This window comes from Dendrobates tinctorius, unplaced genomic scaffold (genome assembly GCF_039654945.1).
Source record: "Dendrobates tinctorius isolate UK_male_01 unplaced genomic scaffold, ASM3965494v1 ptg000005l, whole genome shotgun sequence".
NCBI classification, from domain to species: Eukaryota; Metazoa; Chordata; class Amphibia; order Anura; family Dendrobatidae; genus Dendrobates; species Dendrobates tinctorius.
In genome coordinates this window covers 18,982,875-18,992,031 of record NW_027361673.1, presented here as the reverse complement: position 1 = coordinate 18,992,031, position 9,157 = coordinate 18,982,875, and the positions used below count along the sequence as shown (strand labels likewise).

At 43.8% G+C, this 9,157-nt stretch overlaps 1 long non-coding RNA gene across 1 annotated transcript; it reads right to left on the bottom strand.

The window, feature by feature from the left end:
• Positions 1-2,831: 2,831 nt before the first annotated feature.
• Positions 2,832-6,789, bottom strand: LOC141084127 (uncharacterized). Its single transcript, XR_012230937.1, has 2 exons — positions 6,691-6,789; positions 2,832-3,929 (listed from the first exon to the last, which is right to left on the bottom strand). It is a non-coding gene; the product is annotated as an uncharacterized lncRNA (long non-coding RNA).
• Between the last annotated feature and the right edge of the window lie 2,368 nt (positions 6,790-9,157).

The following is a 9,157-nucleotide window of genomic DNA, read 5'->3' as shown; positions in this document are numbered from 1 at the left end:
GGAAGAAGGGCGCAGTTCCTTTGAAACATGTTGGTTATGCTTTTGGTCCCAGCGCTGCCACGTAGCCTCTTTGACGTCACACGCTAAGAATCACTGTCGGCCATTTTTTCTCGCTGGTATCCAGGGACGCCACCGGCCAGGACTTTCCCTGGCTCTACGCAGCTTTGCAACTCTCCTGCTGCACCACGGCTGCCCTGAGCTCACCTCCTTGCCCACCGCCCGCACACATTCTTGCAACAATCAGGTTGTGAACGGCATATTACTTGCCAAGAATTGCTCCTTACCTGTCAAAAGAAATTCTGCAAATTCTCAGCTCCCAAATCCAAATGCCTCTCTCCTTTCTGAGCCCCATAGTGTACCTAAAACACATATTGTGTCCACATTTGGCATTTATGAAGCGATGAGAGCCTATCTAACTTACGGGTGCATTTCTCCAGAAGCACGGGCTGGGCATAACGTACTGGTGACTAAAACTTACTGGTCACTACAGCATACTGTTCACTGCAACGGCAGTTTGCAATTTTCACTCGGCAACATTCCTTGCTGCTTGTTTCTGGAAAATATCCATTAGTCAAAATCATCACTACACCTGCAGATAAATTTCCCAAGGGGTATAGTTTTCCAAATGGGGTCACTTGAGGGAGGATTATGCTCTTCTAGAAATTAGGGGCTCTTTATATGGAGTTAACAAACTGTTCCAGGAAAATCTGCGCTCCAGGAGGCAAATAGTGCTTCATTCCTCACGAGTCTCTCAGTATGGGTTATTAGCACTGTACAGCCACATATGGGGTACTGCCACATTCAGTAGAAATTGTGGAACAAATTTTGGTGTAATTTTTACCCACTTCTTGTGTGAAAATTTAAAATCTGGGGCTAAAACTAAATTTTGGTGGTACACATGTAGTTATTTTGTCTTCACTGTTCAATGGTATAAAATTATGTGACACACCCATGGTGTCAATATGATCACTGCACAAGAGGTGTAGTTTGTAAAATGGGGTCCCTTATGGGGGGTTCTGCTGTTCTGGCACCACATGGGCTCTCCCAGTGGGTCATGGCACACGCAAATCATAACAGTAAAATCTGGAGCTCCTTGCCTTCTGAACTTTGCACTGTGCCTGAAAAATATTTCCTGATTACATATAGGATATTGGCAAACTCAGGAAAAAATGGACCTCAATTTGTTCTAAAAAAGGTTCTTGTTAGCCCATAGAAAAATAAAAAATTGGGGCTAAGGCTGGTTTCACATTTGCGTTTTTTTTCGCGGTATTTTAGCGCTAAATAGCGCATGCGTTTTTTTTCCTATACTTTGCATGGGATGCGCTTATGTGCGCATACACATGCATTTGTACGCGTTTTACCGCGCATGCGTTTTTTTGCGGTATGCGCTCGGGCGCACAAAATGCAACCTGTTGCTTTTTTGAGCGTCCGACTTGCCTCAAAAAAACGCATGCGCGCGCAATGCGTTTTTTTACAGCAAGACACCCATTATAAGTCTATGGTGAGCATATGTGCGCATTGGCATGCTTATGTATGCGTTTTTTTGCACATGCGTTTTTTTTTACCATTAGTTTAGACAATGGAATTTAGGGGTTTGGGTTAGAGTTAGGGTTAGTCAAGGGGGGTTAGGGTTAGGGTTAGGGTTAGGGTCAGGGTTAGCGTTACGATCAGGGTATGGTTTGGTTAAGGGTTAGGGTTAGGGTCAGGGTCAGGGTTAGGGTTAGGATCAGGGTATGGTTTGGTTAAGGGTTAGGGTTAGGGTCAGGGTCAGGGTTAGGGTTAGGATCAGGGTATGGTTTGGTTAAGGGTTAGGGTCAGGGTTAGGGTCAGGGTTAGGGTCAGGGTTAGGGTCAGGGTTAGGGTTAGGGTCAGGGTTAGGGTTAGGATCAGGGTATGGTTTGGTTAAGGGTTAGGGTTATGATCAGGGTATGGTTTGGTTAAGGGTTAGGGTCAGGGTTAGGGTTAGGGTTAGGGTCAGGGTTAGGGTTAGGGTTAGGGTTAGTAAAGTCATGGTTTGGGTTAGTGTGAGGGGCCACCTAATGTTGGAAAAAAACGCAAACGCGGTAAAAACGCACTAAAAACGCATACAAACGCATAAAAACGCTGCGTTTTTTTCATGCATGCTCATAAAAATGCTTGAAAAAAATGCAGCATCTGTATGCATTTGTATGCGTTTTTTCAATGCGTTTTTTTGCGGGAAAAACGCGCTGCAAAAAAAAGCAAGTGTGAAACTAGCCTAAAACAACATTTTAGTGGTAAAAATGTAATTTATTCTTTCTTAACCGCTCAGTGCTATAAAATTCTATCTCACTGCATCACTAGATTAATTCATTGGGGTGTGTAGTTTGTAAAATGAGTTCACATATAGGGGGTTTCTGTTTTTCTGGCACCTCAGGGGCTCTGGCAATGTGACTTGACAACCTCAAAGCATTCCAGCAAAATCTGAACTCCAATATAGCACCTCTTCCCTTCTGAGCTTTGCACTATGCCTCAAAAGTAGTATTCCCCCACATATGAGGTACTGGTGCACGAAGAAGAAATTGCACAACAAATAGCATGGTGCATTTTCTCCTGTTACCCTTATTGCAAAAATGCAATATTTTGTGCTAAAAAACATATTTGTGGGGAAAATTTGACTTTTTTTATTTTGAACACCTCAATGTTATAAACTTCTGTGAAGCACACATCTATAGTTCCCTGAGGGGTCTAGTTTCCAAAATGGTATAAAAAAAAATGAATGTCACATCCAAACATAAATCAGGTCTGAACTGTGTAAGAAAAAGTCCTACTGAGAGCTGGAAGAGTCGGGAAGAAGTTCCACAGACGATCTCTTATCAAGCTGAGGTTGAAGGTTTATTCGGAGATACACAGCAAGACAGATACAGAATAACAGAGGAGTTGGAATATGCGGGCAAAAACAGGAATTCAGACAGGCAGAGATTTGCTAGGAGGTCTGGCGATGGTAAGGCTCTGTGCCCTGGCCATGGTGAGGCACAGTGGCATGATGGCGATGGAATGGCCCCGATCGACAGTAACAGGGGCTTCTTATACATTATCAGAACAAAGAAAGCTGCATTTTGCCGCAGAGGGCGTTAACATTATAATTCTAAGGCGTTTTCATGGTAATCTACAGAAACGTGGTTTAGAAAAGAGAATATAATGACATAATACGAAGATATTAATTAACATTTCTTCAAGCAACACTAAAACCCATAAGTCATTGGTATCTATGGATACTGTCCTAAAATCTTATCATTGTCTCCAGTCTAGGTCCCTAAATTCTTACATCCTGACATTTTAACTACTCTACTCTTCGCTACCACACTATCACGTATAAGCATACTGACCATATATTTGGTAACCTGTGACCCTATTGATTGATCCAATCTTCCTCTACGCACATCGGCTGAGGTTGCTAGGAGACATGATCTCATTTTCCATCCTCCATTTAATACATTTTATCAGCTCTTTTGTAAAAGTTGAATCTTCTCTAACTTTCAACAAAATGGCTGCTAGAGACAACATGGCCGCTCAGTATATTATGACTGACCATTCTCTTACAAGTCCCCCTCTTGTACTCTATCCAGAGTACAACATACAGGACTGTAATATTCATTGGTAAATTACTGAAAATAAGAATATTGAGGTAATTCAGCACTTTATGCACGTGTGTGTGTAAGGCAAAAGTCCCTAAAAATAGCACAAACACATAATAAAAAAAATAAAAAAATAATTCAAATAGTCCCAAATAAGTTGCACAATAGTCAAGTCTTTTGGTCTATTTCTTCTCATTCTTTGTCTTCTGGATTTTCCTGATCTTCTCCCCCTCTCACACTATCAGAGTCCCACTGTATAGTGTGAAACATCTTCTCCTGATCATCCAATAGGTTCACGGTCCCAGGAGTCGAATATGAAAATCTTCAGCTGACCTGGAGGAAATAGAAAAAAAAGAGTGGAGTATCAGTCCTTACCAGAAATCTCAGTAAAATAATTAAGAAGTCTATACTGATTGATATGAACCATTTTAATCACCTTTTTAGCTTGAAAATTTGAGCAAAGACTTAACCATTGTTGTTGGGATGTAAAGCACTAGTCTATCATTAACCCGTTTGTAGTACAAGCACTCCCCCTCAATGGGCAGGGACTCAAGGGAATTGAACAGATATGAGTCTCCATCCTTCTCCTGTGCTTTTACGAGATATTGAAGAGAAGAATAAACAAGGGGGGGCTCTCGGGGTTTTTTTTAGTAACTGCAGCGATGACTTCTTGGGGATATTTGTCCTCGCCTGTGAGTGCAGCTTCCCTGGCTGCGTGATCTACATATGCATTGCCAAGGATGTGAGGGTCAGGAATTAGCCTTTGGTGTCCTTTAATTTTGCAGAAGGACCATAATTTTGGAAATTCTTTACCCCGTTGCTCAATTTGTTTTAGAATGTCTGCATGCTGCAAGGGCTTGTTCTGAGAATCAACCATCCCCCTAAGGGCCCATACATTAAGATATAGAGTGAGTGACGACACGACATATGCGCTATCACTGAAGATATTCATTGGCTCTGGACACACGAGAATGACCTGTAGAGCTGCTTCCAACTCAGCGCTTTGAGCGGAGAAATGACCAGGGAGTTTATACTGCAGCAGCAATGGCTTAGCTGGAAACCACACAGCGAAGCCTGTGACGTAATGCCCCTCATGCCAATAGCGAGCTCCGTCAATATAGGCACAGGGGATTCCCTCTTGAAAATCTGCTCGGAAGGGAGAGGGAGTAACATTAGCCTGTTCAATTTGACAATTGTGACTTTTTCCTGCATACTGCATCATCTGGGCTAAGTGATATTTCTCACCCACCTCAACTTGTAAGTCTCTAGTCTCAAAATCAATGATCCATTGGGCCATTCTCTGTGAATTGATACCTGAAGCTTTTCCCTTCAGCAAAGTTTTTAAAGTGACATGCGGGGTTTGTAGAATTAAGGGAGCAAATCCCACTATATGCTTCACTTGATTCATAGTCCAGTGCACGCCCAGTAGGTGCTTCATGCACTGAGTGAATCCTTTTTCCACGGGGGTAAGCAACCTAGAATAATAACCTAAGGCATACAACTGACTAGATACCTCGGGGCTTTCTTTGGGCCATTTTTGTAGGAGCACTGAAGAAATAGAGATATCACCGGTGTGAGTCTGAATGTAGAAAGGCTGGGAAGGGTCAGGGTTAATCAATGCAGCAGCTGCCGTAAGGGCGCGCTTCAATCACTCAAAAGCCTGTAAGGCGGTTCCCTCTACATTAACAGGGTCAAGGTCATTATCAACATTTTTCAATAAATCATACAGTGGTTTAGCCAAATAAGCAAAATCTTCAATGAATTCTCTGGAAAAATTAATAAGACCCCAAAATTTTCTGAGTTCAGTAATATTAGTTGGTACGGGGACAGCCTGAATAGCTTTAACCCTATCATGCATGGGCTTCTTTCCTTCTGCTGAGACAGACACACCCAGAAATTTAACCTCTGATTTCATCAATTGTACTTTATCCAGACTCATTTTGAGTCCTGCATTTTGTAAAGCCTGACAAACATTTTCAAGGGTTTCTCTGTGTTCACATTCATTGACAGTTTGAATCAATAAATAATCAACATACTGCAAGACTTTGTCTCCGTAACCCAGGGGCTCTAACATCTGATCTAATGCCTGATGGAAATACACAGGAGAACTGTGAAATCCCATGGGCAACCGTGTGCGAAGCGGAGTGCAGATTCAGGTGTTAGGGGTACTGAGAAAAAGCCATTTGCAATATCCAAACAAGAAAATACCTTACAATCACTCCTCAGCTGTGACATAACTTCAGGGACAGATGCCACAAGGTGAGCAGCTGAGGGAGTGTACTTATTTACAAGTCTCAGGTCTACTACCATTCGAAAACTGCCATCTTCCTTTTTTACAGGTAGAATAGGACTGTTACATGGAGAATTACCTTTCACAACAACACCTTGTTTCTCCAATTCACTGACTGCTACCCTTATGTAAGGGATTGCGTCCTCCGGAATACGGTACTGACGCTGGAAAGGTGGCAGTTTTTCACCATCAATTTTAACCTGAGTTTGCATTAACCCACAATCAGTTTTCTTTGAGATCCACAATTCAGGGAACTTTTGCTTCAATTCATTCTTTAAAGCATCATTGTCAGTGTTTTCAACATTTTCATTAGCACCTAATCCGAAGCTAGCAATGGGTAATTTATGACTCTCCTCCTCCTCTACAGGGACAATTACAGAACAGATAGTGGCTTCTTTCTTCCGCCACAAGACTTTGTTACATAAATCAACAACAATTCCCATTGCTCCCAAAACATCAGTTCCCAAAATAGTGTACCGTAACTGTGGGTTTACCCAAAAAGCGCATCGAAGACCCCTTTGCTTCGATCCCCCTGTGTCCTGAAATCTCAGGTTTACTGGATGACTTTTTACTGCTTGAATACAGGAGTCCTCAAATTCTACAAAAGTGTAGTCTCAGGCAGTCCAGGGGGTGACTGCAATTTGTGTCGTGTTATTGAAACTGAGGCTCCTGTATCGATGAGGATGTCTTCCCAAGACAGCCCCTCCATTCTCCCTCTGACATAAGGTCTACCGTCCCTGCCCAGGGAAAGGGGGGCAAGGAGGGTAAGGGGAACAGGGGGAGCACTCCATTAATCAGTGTTACCTGTCATGGGAAGCCCGAAAAATCCATCATCCCCATCTGGACACGGCTTCCGTCCAACAGCTGCCACCTCCGCCCCAAAGAGATCCCTGGTCAGGGTCCGGTCCTCATGTTCCAGCAGCTCCTTAATCAGCGGAGCATAGGGACGAGGAGGAGTGACCCCTCCCTGAATAGCATGGACCTCCGGGAGCGGATGAGTGAAAGCTATTGGGGAGGGAGCAGCAGCAGAAGGCTCCTGTGAGACTGGGTTAACCATTTGAAGACCGTTGTACTGCTGATACTGCCTAGGGTCATTCACTGCTGGATACGGAGGTCTAACTCCGAAAGGTGGTCTAGAGAACTCCCGGGTCTGTTGGGGGTTAAATGGTGCCCGGGGTTCTTGGGGAGCAATCCCTGGCTCAAGGTTGGGACAAAAACGCCTAACATGTCCTAAATGTCCACGAAAATAACACAAGGGGGGACCTCTCATAGGATCCTGTGGGGGCTCTGCCGAACGGGACCTGCCCATTCTCGGCAGCTGCGCATACCCCCCCCGGAACTCCTGGCCTCCCCTAATCAACAGATACACCCCGAGGTGAATGGCATGCAAAAACATTGGACTCATCACCCTTCACCTCGGACTGCATCGTCCTAACAAAACACTTTCCTCCCAATTAGGCAAATTTTTTATAAATTTAAGATGGATCAGGAACATTTGGTCAGGGATATTTTTCTCGGGGTTGAAGCAGCTTCACACCTAACCTAGGGTCTGCATGTGCTGGAGCTGTTGGGACAATATATCTTTCCTCAACTGTATCTGCATAAGCTGCATAAGCTGGAGCTGTTGGGACACTATATCTTGTTATGTACTACTTCACTCATTCTCCTAACTCTTCTCCAGTCTACAAGTGTATTTACATCAGCACTGTGTTTCGAAGCTGCAGTGTCCATCTGTGACATAACTGCTCTCACCTGCTGCTGCTCGCACCCCTCCTCTCTGTGCTTCGCTGCTAGCTCCAGCATCTCGCTCAGCTGTTCTGATCTCTCCCTATACGCTGCCCCTCCCCGGGTGATCATGTTAACATATTGCTGTGTAAGCTACCTATCAAGAGCCTGATCAAAAGTTATGACTGTCTTACACAAAGCCACTACTTGGCTATTAGCTTAACCTAGCGAATTTTTTCTATCTAGTTCCCTGTTCTCTGTGGTAAACCAACGCATACAATTTAACCACGTGGTTTCCACATTAACCCCCTCCAGCTGGGGTGTGCCAGCATATTTCTCTGCCTGCTTCCGTAACCACTCCATATTTACAGTGGTCTACAAGGACGAGTTTTACTCTGTCCTAGTATCAACAAATGCAATTTAAGCAAAGTTAGATACTCACACCTCTCTCGAATGGAAGACCTCCTGCAGGCTGGGTCGACCAGATATCAAAAGAGGTGCAGCCGTGATTCCAGCCTCACTCGTTAGCTTGCCAGGCGTCTCCCCACGCCCTTTTAAAGCTTCTTGCTACCCGGCACAACAAATTCTCACGTCCTTGTAGATAGCTTCTTCTTAGTTACTCATCTTTTTATAGTCTTTTTCTTTGTCCGTGGTTTTATTAAAAAAAATCAGGCTGGCTTCCTTTGACCGGTTTAACGTATGGCCATACGCGTTTCTTTTATTTTTTCTCTTCCTCTTCCCACCTCCAAGCCCTCATCTGCGGCTTCTTCCACAAAGGTTCTTCTGGAGGCAGCTCTCCGGAGCCGCTCCTCCTGGCTGGCTCGCCACTTGTAAGAAAAAGTCCTACTGAGAGCTGGAAGAGTCGGGAAGAAGTTCCACAGACGATCTCTTATCAAGCTGAGGTTGAAGGTTTATTCGGAGATACACAGCAAGACAGATACAGAATAACAGAGGAGTTGGAATATGCGGGCAAAAACAGGAATTCAGACAGGCAGAGATTTGCTAGGAGGTCTGGCGATGGTAAGGCTCTGTGCCCTGGCCATGGTGAGGCACAGTGGCATGATGGCAATGGAATGGCCCCGATCGACAGTAACAGGGGCTTCTTATACATTACCAGAACAAAGAAAGCTGCATTTTGCCGCAGAGGGCGTTAACATTATAATTCTAAGGCGTTTTCATGGTAATCTACAGAAACGTGGTTTAGAAAAGAGAATATAATGACATAATACGAAGATATTAATTAACATTTCTTCAAGCAACACTAAAACCCATAAGTCATTGGTATCTATGGCTACTGTCCTAAAATCTTATCATTGTCTCCAGTCTAGGTCCCTAAATTCTTACATCCTGACATTTTAACTACTCTACTCTTCGCTACCACACTATCACGTATAAGCATACTGACCATATATTTGGTAACCTGTGACCCTATTGATTGATCCAATCTTCCTCTACGCACATCGGCTGAGGTTGCTAGGAGACATGATCTCATTTTCCATCCTCCATTTAATACATTTTATCAGCTCTTTTGTAAAAGTTGAATCTT